This window comes from Lepisosteus platostomus, chromosome 18 (assembly GCF_059453375.1).
Source record: "Lepisosteus platostomus isolate fLepPlt1 chromosome 18, fLepPlt1.hap1, whole genome shotgun sequence".
NCBI classification, from domain to species: Eukaryota; Metazoa; Chordata; class Actinopteri; order Semionotiformes; family Lepisosteidae; genus Lepisosteus; species Lepisosteus platostomus.
Genome location: NC_142628.1, coordinates 8,206,108 through 8,223,734, shown reverse-complemented (window position 1 = coordinate 8,223,734; position 17,627 = coordinate 8,206,108). Strand labels below are relative to the sequence as shown.

General features: G+C 38.2%; 1 long non-coding RNA gene across 1 annotated transcript; it reads right to left on the bottom strand.

Moving 5' to 3' along the window:
- Positions 1 to 10,000: 10,000 nt before the first annotated feature.
- Positions 10,001 to 17,532, bottom strand: LOC148645589 (uncharacterized). The gene is made up of 2 exons (XR_015928204.1): positions 13,482 to 17,532; positions 10,001 to 10,600 (listed from the first exon to the last, which is right to left on the bottom strand). It is a non-coding gene; the product is annotated as an uncharacterized LOC148645589 (long non-coding RNA).
- Positions 17,533 to 17,627: the final 95 nt, after the last annotated feature.

Sequence of the window (17,627 nt, the reverse complement as noted above, 5' to 3'; positions counted from 1 at the left end):
TGAAGAATTTGAAGTGATAACACCATTCCTTTATTTGGCTGCAAACGCATGAACTCAAGCAAATGTGATATATTATACTGACCAAATTCGTTTCTTGAAATCCCTCTTGCTTCGAAAGCCCTTGAGATTCTGGTACTTCAAGGTCATGCAGGTTGGTTATTAAAACTTTTAAACTCCTCCAAGAAGACGTCTGCAACCCTGTATCCAGGAATTTCAAGCTAGAGTCTTCTAATTAGGAGAGGGAAGCTGGCACATGGTGGGAACTCGGTGCTTAACCTGATGCACCTGCAATCCATCCCACCGCAGTTTTGCTGCAACCAGCTATCGTACTTAAACTAACTAATAATTAGCAGGATTCATGCAATAATTATGCAGTTGGTTATATCAACATACTGTAATGGAGCAGACTGGAAGGGCCGCAAGTTGAACAGCATCAGTAAGAGAGCCCAAATACTGTTCCGCTGTTCCATCTATGAATTGGGTTCATTACTCTGCTCTCCTCCCCACTGATAGCTGATGTGTGGTGAGCGTTCTGGCGCACTATGGCTGCCGTCGCATCATCCAGGTGGATGCTGCACATTGGTGGTGGTGGAGGGGAGTCCCCATTACCTGTAAAGCGCTTTGAGTGGAGTGTCCAGAAAAGCGCTATATAAGTGTAATCAATTCTTCTTATTATTAATGTTTTTCATGACGTTGAGTCTTATAAAAGTGCAAAGCACACCAAAGAGGAATGAAAGCTAGGGTTCCTCACATGCATGAAAGATGAAAAATGGAAAGTCCAGGTGATCCCTTTTCTTATGATCCAACATTTCCTACAAAGTTGCTGCCCTGCACCACTACTGTGTACAGCTTCAGTGTGTTTCACTGAGCCATGTGAGCGTGAGGAATGTGGGAGCACATGAGAACCCCTATACACCCTGCCACTTCCTCCTCTGCCTCTTGGCTCACCTACGGCCTCATCGTACGGCTGATGTGATCTGCGACAGTCACAGGTTTCTTCTTCTGTGGAGGTCTCTCAGTGCAGAATCCCACGACTAGCTACCCGATACAATCCCATCTACATACCTAGTGAATTTCACGTAAAATGGATGGCCAGTAAAAGAGACATTCTCCTGGGCTGTGACTGTAAGACTTCATAAACCTGCTGTACGTATAGAGGAACGCAGATGGTGTTTGAGAGAACATCTGCTTTAGGGCTCGGACAACAGACACCAATAGTGGCTGTAAGATGTTTTTTATAACTTTGACAGTCAAAGTGAGAATTTACAACAAAAGGTCAATTAAGTGTGTCCTGGAAGAAGAAGTTGAATTTAATTTTGTAAAATGCTGAAAAGAAGGTGATGTTAAACCTGAACTACAAAAATCAATAGGTATCTACTTAACAAGGAGTTATGTTGCTAGAATTTTTTTTTACAAAAGCTTTCTTCTGCTGCCTTTTCATCTTCCAATTTTCTATTTTGAAGACAGAAAAGATTATCTTATTTTAAGGTTGGTTTTTTATTGTTACCATTATTTTGCTTCTCTTTATATTACAGAATTTTGCACTTTTTCACCGAACCTTTTTAAATCACCCTGGACAAAATTGTCAACTAAACAAACGAATAAAAATACAGAACTCGTTTGAATGATTATTAGTGCCTTTAATTTATGAACATGCTATAGTTGAATACTGACCAGAAACCCAACTGTTTTTCCCTAACTGCCTGAAGACTTGCACTGGTTTAGCAGTTATTTCAATGAGTCGTTATTTTTTACATTTTATCACTTCTCCGGTTGGGAAAAGGATAATTTTCTCTTCCTAGATCCAAAAGAACTCAGGGATGACTAGCATTAGTGTAGAAGTATAGACTTTACTACAAAAAGGTAATACAAACACACTAGAAAAAAACATTTAACAATGTGTCATGCAAGGTCTTTAGTTGCAAAAATAATTCACAGACCCAGATGATTAAACCGATTTCATTTCAACACCACTTCTGGCAATGATGTCAAGGCTTTATCTTACATAATAAACATGAGCCGTTTGCTGGTTGAGGTAATTTATTATGCATTGTAATTACCTGGAACATGAAGTGCTTTAAAATAGTATTACCAGAAATGGAGGCATAATTTAATTTGTGAGACATAAAAATCAATCTTTTTTCCTTCACTGCTTATAAATGCTCAAAGCTATTTCAGATTCCTTCCTGTTGGAATATTTTGAAAAGTGTTATAGATTCACATTCGATATCATAAACTAACATTTTACTTTTTGGGAAATATATTTGGTCAAACTGTCTATTAGACTGATATACTAAGGACACATTTAGAATGTTTTTACTAAAATAGTACTTAAAATTGCAGTATGCCTCAGAAATTCATTTCAAGCTACTGTTCAGGACTACAATAACTTGAAGTAGTATAATTGAACAAAAATTATAGGAAACATTTTTGTTGGAAGAGGCAGATCTTGAATCTATTCCCTAAATACTGTACCGTATATCAAGGCTCTAAGACACCGCAAACAGGCCCCTAACACCACACTTACATTCCTTTACTGCATGACACAGATACTGTACTATAGCATTGAAATGCAATGTTCAGGTATATATGTTCTCCACTCTTAAGATTTCCATCAACCAGCCCCCGATTTTAGCAAAATGACATAAATGTGACAATATATATTTTTATAGATGAAGCAGACTTTGGCATTTAAATTGTCACCCTTTTCTTCCCCTAGTTGACATGCAGAAACAAAAAAGACAGATGTGTCTGTTAAATTGTGTAATTAAAATCATATCATTTTTAAATCAAATCATGTCAAAATTCATTATTTCTAACAGAACTGCAATTTTGGTCATCACACTACGAAAAAAAGATATTGCTATTCTCTAATCATTCAAAAAAAAATACATTTTTGGAATAAATTAATATCTTACACTGACACACTAAAACAACTTAATCAAATTAGCCTTGAACAGGAAGATTCTGATTCAAGTATTCAAACCTGTCAAAGGCTTTGACAAGGCCAACCCAGTAAGCGTTTTCAGAATAAACAGTGAAACTCAAGTCATGGGGCACAGTGGGAACCTACATGGTGAATTGAAATTGGAAAAAGCAGATGTTTTTTTATACTGAGTCTGGAACTAGCTACCTAGCCATTTTGTCAAAGCTGGTACCCTGGCTTCTTTCATGATGTCACTGTGGCCAATGGAACGTGCTAGGACAAGGGTAGCAGAAGTTAACGGAGCTTATGTTTTTCTAAAACACCAGAGTGCATCAGCTCTCACCAATTTACCCTGCTAGTGTCTCAGCCTGCGGGTGCACACGCAGGTTATGGAAATGAGGGGAAACTACTGGTAGAGAACACTGTTTAGCAAAATGGCACTAAAGAAACAAAGTATAGTGTAGAATGCCACTAGCTTACCTCTTAACAGCACTGCATGAGAGGAGAAGCCAGTGCCTATTTGTTTGGAGGGGTCCCCAGAAAGGTCAAAAGGTTGCTAACACATGGGAGACTGGTTATATGACTGAAAGTGAGCTAGTGGGATATACTATTGCTGGGATGCTGAGAAGGGAGGTAATCAGAGCCTAATGCTATTGCTAAAAATGGCAACCAAATATAGAAGATCTAATGAATGTCTGTCCTGTGTATGGTTATGGATTTCATGTATTTGTGTGTCTAAGTAGTCCGGACTACTGTGTTATGTGTTGTTTGTCTTGTGAATTTTATGATTTACACCTAGTGTATCCATAATGGTACAGCCCAAATCCTATTTTAAGGGTGTGGCAAGCACTAGGGTTGGTTGTGGTGACTTAGGAGTTTGGAAGTTAGGGCAAGGTGTGAGTGGATATTACAAAAAGGTTGTTCCTTTATTTAATTTTGATACTTGAGAAGAGAGTGTCTGTGGCCAGCTACGTAAACTTCAATAAAACTGGCCTTTTGGTTTGCTTGTGTGTCGACTTGCCATTGTGTATTTTCTCTCTGTGAACAAAACGTCCTACGGCGAGCACTACCCACACAGGAGGTGTTCGTGTGACAAATGAAATACTTGAATAAATTAGCTACCGTACCAGCAGCCCAATGAGCTAGGAGAGCTGAATGACCTCCTCTCATTTATAACCTCTCTCATGTTTCAAAGTCTATATTTCTTTTTCTAATGCCCATCTTAAATTACTATCGGACACTGAGGAGTCTTTCCCATTCTTTTTAAATGAGATGGCAATGTGTCAGATTTGTCTGGTCTGTCTCAGAAGACAGTGGTTGATGGAGGTCTGTGATGCACCAGCTTTTTCCTTTGATGTCAAATTTAATTTCACCTTAGCAAAAGCCCACTAACTGATATCCTTTAACTTACAAAGAAATGTCTCTTTGATACGTATAACAAAGCATCATGTCTTTATAATGTATATATCCAACAAATGAGAGAGACCTTTATACTGCACATAAGTATATATTTGAATATATACTGCATATATTGTTGATTCAATGTCTCTGGTTCTCTGTGTTTATACCATATAGGCTGTTGATAGAGAATGCAGGTTTGCTTGGGGAAAAGCAAAGCATTGCCTATGGTACTATAAAGCTGTTAAATGACTGATGTAGTTCCATGTTGTGAACAAGAAATTGAAGAATAAATTCTGGTAAGACAGAAAGTGTTCTATTACTGCTATTAATTGCTGAACTCTTATATAAAAGAAATAAGTTTCCAAATAAATAGTCCAAATACCAGTAGTTCACTGTAACTTTCAAACAAACTCAAAAGCCAAAACAAAAAAGCCCAGATGTTTTCAGACTTTGTTGAGAAGAGTATATACATTACCTGACTGTGATGCCCTAATCTGTTACATGCTTATACTCATAAGCTGTGCACAAATATTACCACCAGACAGAACCAGATTCCAGGCCGTACAGAGAAAAAGATTACATCTTGTTCTTTTGCACGAAAAACATGTGAAAAGAAATGTTCCATAGGTTCTTCAAAAAAGATCATCTAAAACAAATGACTACATGTGATAAAACCCAGTCTCTTCAAAAGTGACACACAGACCATGAAATCAACCTATCATTTCCTCTAAAATGCACCAACAAACTGAAATCTGCAAAGTGCTCTAAATGCCATCTCTAAGTATGTGTAGCAGGTTAGAAGTCTCATTAAAATGAAAGATAGGGGCAAGCCCCGAAAGAGAATGAAGAACTGCAGCACATAGCTGCATAAACATGTGATTTACCATTCACCCTACAGGCATCTCACGTCTTCCAAGAACTGTCTGTCACATTATAAGGATTTGGAAGAATCACTCACTCTGGCTATTATCCCATTAAACAAACTGAGGGTGGGAGAATGTTTACCCTGATCCACTCTTGGTATTCAGAGGGCAATGATGTATGATCTTCAAAAAAAAGAGTTTGTCATAGCTCACAATTCCTGAGAGACTTTTAGGTAGATGGAAAAAAAAGTTATTTAGCAACCAAGTTCTCAGCAGATAGAACAATCCCCAGGCCTTAAAAGAAGTATGTACTGTACATTTCCTTATGCATAATAATTGATCGCATTTATGTAGTGCCGGTTATGGGAATCATTTCATCCTCTTGGGAGAAGTGAGATAGCCATTATGCACCAATAAACCCCGCTACACATCAGATCAGGCATAAAGTGAGAAATTGCTTCATCAACTGAATTAAGTAGTAATTTAAGGATGACAGATTGTGTAGGCCCCGTGTCCCAGTGTAAATGTTAGCCAGAACACCAGGATTAACATCCCTACTCCAATAGTGATTCACAATCAAGTAATCAGATACCGCTCTTAATGCATCGTCTAAAGTACAACACCTCTTACAATAAGCTGAGGGCACTGTTTTAGTTTTAGAAATTCTGGTCCAGAGGAAAGAGTTCTGCCTCTTGGTCCTACCAATTCCCTATTCTCATTGGAGGTCTCACATTCCAGTACTTACCAGGCCTGGTTCTGGCTTGTCTTCAGAGATCTGATTAGCTCAGGATAAAAAGGTGTCAACAGCATTGCCACTTACCAGATCACAACGTTGGAGTTCATGTAACAAATGCCAGTACCCACAAAAATGGCCTTTTTGAAACATATGCTTTGGGGGGCATTTTTAATATAAAATAATTTTACAAAACTACATTATAACTGACAGTATTCATTTCTTAAATTTTATGGATTTTAGTTGTTAAAGTATTAAAAAATAAACAAGTCGTTAGTCCTTAGGTCTAACAAACCTAAACAAAGTTTTGAAGACTGAAACATGTGGAGCTTAATCTAAGATCTACCTCAGCCTCATCCATTTATTTGCATTAGCCAGAAGCTGTGGCACATCTATAAAGCTGGCATTATCTGCAGTGCAAACCGTCTGGAAGGAACAAGAGGCAGCACTCAATTTAATTTTGTTTCTGGAAATTGCTTGTGTATTATAGGGCCCAGAGCCTATTGCCGATTCACTAGGGAGCATATCCACACCATCAGTAATCCCCCTCTTTGTGTAAGCCTGGAATTATTCTGCCAAGTATTCATAGCCTTAAGGAAAAACTGATAGCAACTGAAAAAAAAATCAAATAAATCTAAGGTTATACACCGTACATACACACAACAATCTACATGTACATTCAGTATATATATATAGACGCGCGCATGTGTAGATGAATATGCTTTGATGTGTATATATGATCAAGATTCATACACCACTGGAGAAATCTACAATTCCCATTGTGGTTGCCACACAGACCAGGCATTATTAAACAATACAGTATTGTGGTTGCAAGGCACAAGTCAGAAAAAGAAATAGAAAAATAGGAAATTCAGCAGGTTAAAGACATGTAGGGTCTCCTTGCTTGTGTTTAACTGGGATATCTTGCAATAAGTTACAATTACAAGCTTTTATTTAATAAATAACAGATACACTGCCATATCGTCAGCAGCCATAACACCCTGCAACTCACAACTGGGAACCCACTGAAGCTAATCAGGTGAGACCTGCACTAAAAACTAAGGTTGCTGCTGGAAGTATTGTAAGTGGGGCCAGCAGGGGGCACTAACCCTGCGGTCTGTGTGGGTCCTAATGCCCCAGTATAGTGACAGGGACACTATACTCTAAACAGGCGCCGTCCTTCAGATGAGATGTAAACTCGAGGTCCTGACTCTCTCTGGTCATTAAAAATCACAGCGTGTTTCTTGAAAAGAGTAGGGGTGTTACTCCGGCATCCTGGCCAAATTTCCCATTGGCCTTTACCAATCCTAATAATTCCCATCTATGAATTGGATTCAGTACTCTGTTCCTCCCCACTGATTGCTGGTGTGTGAGAAGCGTGCCGGCGGACTGCTGGTGGATCATCCGGGTGGGGCTGCACATTGGTGGTGGAGGGGATCCCCATTGCCTGTAAAGCGCTTTGAGTGGAGTGTCCAGAAAAACACTATATAAGTGTAAGCAATTATTAATTACAGTAAATACATATATTGTTCTATTTTATCACTTCATCCATTATCGGAAAGTGGTTTAATCTGCAGCAACTCTGATTGTATCCTGGAATTTCAAGACAAGTACAAGTAAAAGACACAACTAAGAACATAAGAAAGGTTACAAACAAGAAGAGGCCATTCAGTCTCAATAACACGCCTGCATAGATTGAACATGGGCGATACCATGGAAGAAGCCTACACAGGACACCTGTCCACTGCAGAACACTCAGTAAGAAACCTAGTCAGCAGGTCTTTGGAAAAGCACCTAGAGAAAACCTAGACACAAGGGGACAACATGTACACCCCATACAGAAGGCCCAGAATCCTGTCCTATTTATGTCATTTAGAAGAACTGCTGTACAAAATGCTGTTTTAATTAGTGGGCTTGTGGGAAATTCAAAATGATTTGCTTGCAAAGTGTAATTTATTAATTTACTCTATCAACACATTAGTGCAATTTACAGTGGAATTCCCTCCATCCTACTAAAACAAGAGGAGGTCATTGTGGACATATTAGCTTATTGATTCAAGGGTCATACCAGGTCACACATGTTTGTGATTGGACTAAATAGCACCAGCATCCTTTTGTTGCACAGTCGACTAAAACTGAAAAGAATATCTGAAATATATGGTACACTCTTAACTATACAGGATACATAATAAAAGTGCAGAAAGTAGATCACAGGATGTTATGTTAAAATTGTATAATCCACAAGTAAGGTCTCATTTAGATCATTAATTTGGTCACTACACAACAGAAAAGATATTGCTACTCTGATATAAGTCCAAAAACAGCAACTGGATGTATTCACCAAGCCCTGTTATTTTTTCAAATTTAAAACTAAAACATCTGCCATATGAATTACAGGAATCTAGTATCCCCCAGTGTCCTAAGAGTCATGTTAGCAGTTTGCAACCATTTTTGTTTACTGTATAGCTAATTAATCATTATGTGAAAACCAATGAATGTACTGTGTAATAGTTGTAAGGAAGTCCTTGCAGACTTACTAGCATTTCCCAGATTTTAATACACTGAGATTATGATTTGCAAAATCATTCACTGTCTTACATGTATGTTTCCTGGTGGCAACAGTTTGCAAATTCCTTTTGAATAAGTTGTTGAACAATAGCCTTGAAGCAGGCACTAACAGGCATATTAAAATGACAAAACTCTTCACAACCCCACACCCTCTCAGGCAGAGCTCTTCTTCTGATGAGATAAACACAGCAACACTCATTTGTATTGTGGTGAACATAAACTTAGTCCCTGCAAACAAAAATACTCATTTAAAAATTATACCCATTTTATGTTTTGCATTAATTACACAGCATCTGCATCTTCTACCACATTTGGAAGGAACAAACATGCATCCTTCACCATCCAAAAAGTAAAAAAATCAAAGTAGAAAAAATTCCCAGATTATATTTTTTCTAAATGTACGATGTCCTAATTTATGGTTTCCAAGGCAGTTGAATTTTGTTAATATCATATATTTATTGGCTCTCATGCTGGAATTACAAACAAAATGTATTGGCCGCCCCCGACTGTGCAACATAACTCTCCTGCAGTCTTCACTGCTACCAGCTAGGAAGAATGAGCATTCATTATTTTTTTTTTAAGGATCTCTGATAAACAGGCACAGTTCAGTTCATAATATTTGCTTAACGAATTAGTGGATAACTGTTTCAAATGGAGATGAATGCATTTGTGCGCATCTGTGTTTGCAGCTAACCAAACAATGAAAATGCTAAAAAAATAAGGAATATAAATGTGAATAACCGGCAACATGCGGCAGAACATGAGAAAAGGCAATAATGAAAAGAACAGTGTTGTCACTATTAAGCTAAGAAATGTACTGATGCATATTGTAACTGTTCACTGGTGCAATTATTAAAGTCCAAGTGATCTCCACAAACTAATACAAACAGAGAGAAGGGAAAAGCACACAGCAAGCAGAGTTGGTCTTCTTTTTTTTCCGACAAACTTACTCATGTATAGCTAAGAAAAGGAAGATTCAAAGTTAAATATTTTTCTATCCGGAATGCCATACTTTCTTCCATAATCCACCCCTTTGAGAAAGTACTGTGTCAAAGACCTAATCTAATCCTGAAAGCAAGGGAAAACAGAACCACTCGGAGTGAAACTGCAGGCCAGAGCACAGGCTGGTCCGCAGTCTGATGACGGGAGGTATTGGCTGTATTTACTAAGCAGACCACGAAAGCCAAGTGCAGTAACAGAGGCCCAATAATATACTGGCCACAACTAGACTGAGGGAGCTTCATGTGCATGATCCTTGTGCCTATGTAATGTTGCCCTTATTTTCCCCAATGTCTTCTTGTAATGAGCTTATAAAAAGCACAAGCTCCCCCACTTCCTAGCCCCATACAACATTTTTTCTTGCAAATTGCTGAGCTGATCTCTAAAAGGAAAATCCAAATAATTTACAGACCTGGAATGAACCGAGACCCAGTGATTGAGAACCGAACCAGAAACAATCACTTTCGCTTCACATCTGTACTGTCTGCAAGTACACACAGCATCACCATACACTTGCACAAGGTTTTAATGTCAAAGACAAAGCAAGAGAGAGACAATGAGAAAAGAAACCTAGGCTACAGTGAAGTGCTAAGATCTGGAAATGCTGGATCTTGTCCCTATTAGTGCTTATACAAAATGTTTCAATGAACATTAAGATTAGGGTGCATACTGGAAGCTCATCTTAGACCCAGTCATTGTTAAAAAACACTGAAGTTGCTATAAAAATGTCTAAATACTCAGTCTTTTCCCAATACAAATTAAACACACGCTGTTCACAGCGATCCACTTCAGGCAAAAACCATGGAAATCATGCTGCAGAACAGTGAGCAATCATCAGTAAAATACAACTATTCCCAACTTGATCTAGCTATGATGTTTCTGCCATGGACAAGCTCAAATAAAACTGTGCAGTAGCACAAATGTAAGAAATTTATACTTCAGCTTTGGATTGATGATACCAATTGTCTAGCAAGTATTTGTGAAATATTTCAGAACCAGAGGTGACTTTTGCGTGTCCAGAAAATCAGATTCCTTGGGCTCAGTCTCTGGGCGGATATGGCTGATGCTGTTGTACCCTCCTGTGACCTTGGGTAAAAAGGCAATAAAAACCTGAAAAAAAAAAAATAAGGAATGTCATCTTTCATACAAAGTTCATTTTCTTCTCTGCTGCTGCCAGTCTTGCATGCAAAACGTGAAAGGTTAATTTGAATATTATTATATATAATATAATATTATATTATTAGTCAATATCCATTTCTATTTGTTTCAAGAGAAAATAGTTGGATATAAATCACAAACCTTTCATTAGTTTAATCCCCACAAAAATCAGAAGGTCTATCATAAATTATATTAAAACAGCTATGAATTTCTGTCCCATTACAGTGCCTAAATAAATGAAAGGATTGCAAACATACATATACTGCCACTATAATTCATAGTCATACAAATCAATATTAATTAAATTCACAAAAATATATTTTATACAAGTGGCATAGGAGTTGTATTTTTTTTAAATCCTACTAAGTGTGCTGCTCAATAATGAATTACAATGAAAACTATGTGCAGAGTATCCAGTATTTTAACTGGCACAAATACTTAGTGGAGCCACTCAGATATTTTTCAGAATCATTTTGTGACAATTTCACATTTTCCACTGCTGGTTTTTCTTACTTTCATCCTAATATTAAGGTCCCCTCTGCACTAAATCCTTGGGGATTATTTAGATTTCATTCACAAAATACTAAAATACTTACAGTACTACTGTAAGGTCATCCCAAATCCCCTACAGATTATAACAAAAAAAGAATGAAATTCTGTTACATAAACTGACTTTTTCCGAGATCCGAGGTCGATCAAAAAATACTATATCTGAAAGATAATAGGTGGGAATGCACAATGTAAGGACCGTGCTTAATAGCTACTGACCTTAGACTGAATTAAAGGGACATTCGGAAACTCAGAAGCACTCAGTGCTTCCTCATCATTTCATTCTTGATCATCTGCGCCCTCTTGTGGAAGAAGGCGCATTGACACTAGTAAACGAGCCATGAAAAAGGTCAGAAAACTACTTCTGCAACTAACACCAATTTGAAGTTATTTTTAACTAATAACCTACTTTTCTTTGTTTGAAAAGCTTATCAGATTAAGAACTCAGGTGGGCCTACAATATAAGAGAGAGGTATCCATAAACATGTGATGCAAAATAATGCGTCATACTTAAAAGAGTGTCAGCGCAGAGCGCAGTGAAAGGCACCACTGTAATACATTCACTCAAGCTGTGCATGGTATGTTATAGCATTAGCAATACAGGTTCCCATTGAACAAAACTGTTAATTACTGTTTAATTACGATTACTGTAAATCAGCAAATTATCTTCATGCAAAGGATAATTTTTCACCTTTTAATGAAAGAGTGACAAACCTTTTGAGTTTTAGAAGGTGTAACCTTTTAAGAGTGCCCACCATAATCCCAAGACCCATTCTCAGAGCAGATCGTGACAACCAGATATCAAGAGATTTTAAAAAAGGACGCACTGAAAGGCCTTTTGCACGCTACATATCATAAAATACTTCTTACATTTATATAACTTTTATCTCATACATTTTGTTCTTAGATGCATTTTTGGTCATACATTATGCATATATCTCCCGTCACCTCTTCTGGGATTTTTCTCCAATTTAATCAGAATTAAAGTGTTCTTTCTGGTACATGTTTAGAACATGACCCATTTCTCTAAATCCTCCAGTGACACCGAGTTTATTCAAATTCACAAAGACTCTAACATTATGTTTATTATGCTATGTAACCTAATGGAACTAACGTTTATGAGTTGAATGCTTAATTAGCACTTTACATGAAGTGGTTCCTTTAGCTCTCATGGAAAGGTTTAGACCTATACATTCCAGATAACCTATCTACAGTACATATGCAAAAACACATATGCAATAGAAACAATAAAAAATAACTATGTGTATTCCAGATTTATTGATACCCTCAATAAAATAGGGACCAAAAACATATAACAGAATAGATGATATGGCATGCTGAAAAATAAAATCTAAAAATGGAATAATGTAACCTGTTATAACACAGAACCACTGCAAAAGCCTTAGTTTTCATCACCAACATACTGTCAGAGAATTTTTGTTTTGGGCCTAGTCTGAGTAGAGTAAGTGGATACTTAAAAACATGACTTCTGACGTTGTCTAACGAAAATACAATATATGAGCTGTTGTGTAGGTCTTTGCTTACTACGACCACCAATGGGAGTGACCTTATCTGAAGAGGGAGAAGGGGCGTCAGCATGTTGTAATAAACTCTTCCCATTCTCCTTTCTGAACTCGGCAAAGTTAAGAAATTGAAATGTGGCTACAGGCGCTCTCTAATGAACGCTGTTGACAACAATGCTGATGGCACCCCTGGGAACTGTATTTTTTTTCTGTTGCAAATCAATCAGAATGCTTCCAGCAGGACACCAGAGTCAATGAACCACGAACAATCAGTATGTGTGAGGATAAAGAAGAACCTCATATTATTGTTCAGAAAGACAATCGGCTGAAGTGGAATTCCTCAAACAAGGTACTCTGCAGATTTCTAGTTCTCCACCCATGAACCTAGTTACACCACCCAGCAACCTAAATTAGATGTTGCGGGTAAAGAACATGGCATGTTAAAACTGCTACAGACTGTGCCATATTGCTTTTGAAGAACAACCAAGCACTCAGTTTAAAACAAACCACCAAATAAAATTCAGCTTTCAGTAACACGGAAACCCTGCACTTCTTATTTTCCCAATCTTTTTCATTTACAAGACTTTTAAGTGTACGGAGGAGGGCCTACATGAGGAAAATAAACTGCCACGAGGGTAGATCTACATGATGAGAATGCCCTTTCATTGTCAATCTCATGCAGATAAGCTTTAAAGTGCAGTGCGGGAAAATTAAAATAATAAATGAAACAAGGAGATACCCATCAGTAGCAGATTACTCACTTTTTCTCTCTTTGCTGGGTCTTTGTTATCAGCTCTTTTGATTTGCTTCCCATTTGTTGCCCCAGGGAAAGATCTTTTAAGTCAATATTTGTGGGCTGCACAGGCAGATGGCCTCTTTGTTTCTGTGAGCCCCATGCAAAAGCCGTTATCCAAACTCAATGGTGGAGGGGGTCTGTGCTTTGTCACAGTGTGGGTGTCACAAGTAGTCCGATTGGCTCCCTGAACACGTACTGGTGTGAAGTGATAAGGCATCGTAAGGACTGGAGGATGAAAAAAGTACAGGCCATGTGTGATTCCGAGGCAGATGGGACAGCCATCTGTCTGTCCACTTTATTCATTTGTGACATGATTCAACCAGCACCACTATCGTGGCCAATATTTTAATAAGCAGGCTGATTTCTTTACCAGTTTCAATTTGAAAACAGTGTAAACGTTTTCACAGCTTAAAAAACAATCCTTCCTCATAGAAAGTCCTCACACAGGTGTGTGCATACGTTATATAGATATTTAAAAGATTTGGTCAACTGGAGACAGGCACTCTGGGCAAAGACTCACGGAGAGACAAACATCATAAAAAAGCTGGTGGAAAAATACATTTTTGTTTTGAAGGTAAAACATTTTATAGTGGAAGTGTTTCAGTTGCTACTTGAATTTATTATTTCTTTAGCGGAAAACAAACACTTTTGCCCTTAACTATTCTAAAGCTCTTTATAACTATATCTTTACAAATGTTTATAAAATAGTAACATTATTTTGCTTACCCAGATAACCAAAGTTATGATTATTTGTTTGTTGCCCTTAGAGCTACAAAAGGATGTGTCAAAATAAAGGCACATGCGTTGAAAAACAACAGAGAGCCACAAAACATCCCATACTCTGACTTCTCCAACTTTCCTTTTGTGTAGTAATATGTCTTCCAGATCCATTTTCCCAAAACATCTGGTCAGGAAGAGTTCAATGCACTTACAAAGACAAAAAACTGTCCCACCCACTCCTTCTAAATTTGTTTCTTTCCTCTGGCTTTTTCATGTGACCCCTGTCAACACAATTACACACTATCCTTTTAAATGGCTGCCTGATCAAAAGAAGCAGTATGCACTATAAGGTCTCCATAATATTTGTAGCAGGGCAGGGAAGCACTTCCTAATCTGTTAAAAGACCAGGCTGTGGTACATAAACAGTGCTATATTAATAGAAAACTATTCCCATGGTGTAACTAGAGATTTCACATTTTGTACTACATATCAGTAAACATTTAGAAAAGCAAGGAGAGGAGAGTTAAGGGCTCTGGATTCAGAACCAGAAAGTCTGTACTTTTGTCAAACTCTGTATTCAAAAACAGAACTGCATAAATTCAACGCAAATGGTACTAATTTGGTAGGGAAGATGACGCACGTATTGAACATAATCTCCAAACTGCATTCAACAACTAGGACAATAATTAAAGTGAACACATTGCTATATAATTAGAGGAAAACACGTAGCTGTCTACACAACTGCACTTAAACTACTGATCTCACCTCGCAAAGAAATGCTCTTAGAATAGCAAGTATTGAGGGAAATGTTTTCACTCAAAGACAATAATTACAGTTTCACTTCAGCTGCCAGTAAACTACCTCTGAAACAGTACAGCAGTCAAGTGTTAAAATGCACATACCTGTAGTAACTAGTTTGTAGCGTGTTGTCAGCATTATTTGGAATTTAGAAACTACACAAGCTTGCACGGCATTCTGTACACAGGAGAAAATAAATGAGAATGAGGATTCTAAGAACTAAAGTTGAATGAGGCTATATTGACATTCACATATAAAACTATACTTGATCATAGTGCATAGTTTTACCCTGCTTTAAACTCTCAATTTAAAGATCATATTTTTACAACAAATCTCCAATAATAAAAGAACAGTCAAAATACCAGTAAAATAGATACTGTTTGCTGAGCTTCAGCATTCACAACAAAGATGTGAACTACTTATAGGAATTCCATCTCTGAATACACAACCTGAATCTCAAGAAGCCAACACAAGGGACAAGGGACCTTATACATCCATGTTCATATCCACATGAACTTAAATATATGCAGGTTCATTTTTAAATAGTTAAGAGTTTCCACTTATTTTACTTTTGGTAACCTCTGAAACTGATCTGAGGTTATACAGACAAAAGCAGAGAAGCCTGCTATCTTTGTGTGTGCCTCTTACAGTATAATGTTACATGACTTTGTGCTTCTAAGAAAACAACATCTCATTTCCTGGTATGTTACATGTCAGGGCAGAGCAAAGGCTAATGTTCATTAGAATGGCAGCAATATGAAGACACTGAAAAGATCTCCTTTTAACTGCATGTTTCTGAATGAGCCTTATGCAGTAGGATCAAATGGAAATGCAAGGAATGCATAAGCACCCATGGATGAAGACGTAACATGAGCCCCACCCCATGTCAAAACTGCTTTTAGCCAGGTGGGTGTCCGCTAGCGATCAAGTTTATCGGTACTGATGCTAAGAGCTGAGAGTTGAACTTGTGAAACAGAAGGAGCTGAAAGCGAAAAAACTGAGGACCAGGGCCCTTAATTAAATGACAAAAACACACACTTGTCACATTTACATTTTTTACTGGCTTCACATACTACGGTTCCTCCAAAAGCAATGCCGGTTCTTACTGCTTTACATGGGAACATACACAGACCAGAGGAAGTCTTTCAGCTCATCAAGACCACTCATCAGTTGATCCAAGGATCTTATTCCAGCCCCTTGTTAAAAGAAGCCAGGATATCAGCATTTACAGCTTGGCTGAGTAGCTTGGTCCACCTCCCACCACTCTTTGCAGAAAGAAGTGCCTCCTGTTCTCAGTTTTTAATGCACTTCTCCAGTTTCTACTTGTGTGTGGTTTCATCTAGGCCAGGAGCCCTCAAACCCACACCTGGGGGGACACACACCTGCTGGTCTTCATTGCACTGTAGGTGAAAAAATCTTCCAACATTACAGGCTGCTTGGCTCGAACTTTGTGCAACTTTGTGTGCTTAAGAGGTTCGGGGATCTTAAACTTAAGTTTATGAAACTTATGTTTCTCATTAAGCGGTAACAGGCAATCTGCAATACATTGGGAACTGAACACGAGTCAAGAGTTCAAATCAAATCTATTAATAGGTCTATTAAGGCAAGTTATTTAATTAAGTGCTTAGGTAGAGCACAAAACAGCAGGTGTGTGGGTCCCAAGGTAAAAAAGACTGGGAACAGTGCAAGCTGCATTACAAGACAAAAGCTCCGCAAACAGACCACTTGGGCTTTGACATTTGTTACAGGGATTTATGTACTTTTAAATCCATACCTATTCTATAAATGCTCTTAATAGGCATCAGAGCCAAGTTTACAAACCACCTAAACACCAGAATGACAGAAGCACCACTCTCTTCGCTGTAGTCATCAGTATGACTCTATTTACTTCACGTATGGATACAAAGTAAACGATGTTATTCACTTTTTTATATGACCCTGAATCTAAACACCCCAGAACGTGTAACGGTGAAACGCAACCTAAAGTATCAGAATACTGGTCTGTGTAAAAGAATGAAGTTCTTCTTCCAACTTGAGTGACTGGGCTCCAAAGCAAGAGTCAATCAACCGCAGTTTCTTTGTTTCAGGAAGACAGGGACAGTCTGTAGATAAATGCCGACCAGGAAGGAGCGAGGATCCCATTTGCTTAGTGTGAGGCTGCTCCGAAACAATCCCGAGTTTCTGTTCTCGAAAGGAGATGCGTCATAAAACTGGGATTGGTAAATGGGACACGAAACACTCGGGGGGAAAACGTCAATCAGGGGTACGGAGATGTGGTGCCCCAGGCTGTCACACCTTAAAAACAAATTACTCATACCAAAAAACAAAAATCCATCTCCCAACCGGTCCTCACAACGCGGCTTTACGTAATCCACTTACCGCATAAGCATGAGTAAATTCAGGGCTTTTTTCCCCGTAAGGCTTTTTTTTAAAAATCACCAACTCCTGCACTGCGGCTGTGCTACGCGTCGACCAAACTTCCAGAAAGGGATCGGCTTTACTCGGCTCCTCTCTGCTTTTTGATTCGTTGTTTATTTCCTAAGGTAACGCCTCAAAAACGTTCCTTTCCTCTGATACGGCAGGAGGAGCAGAG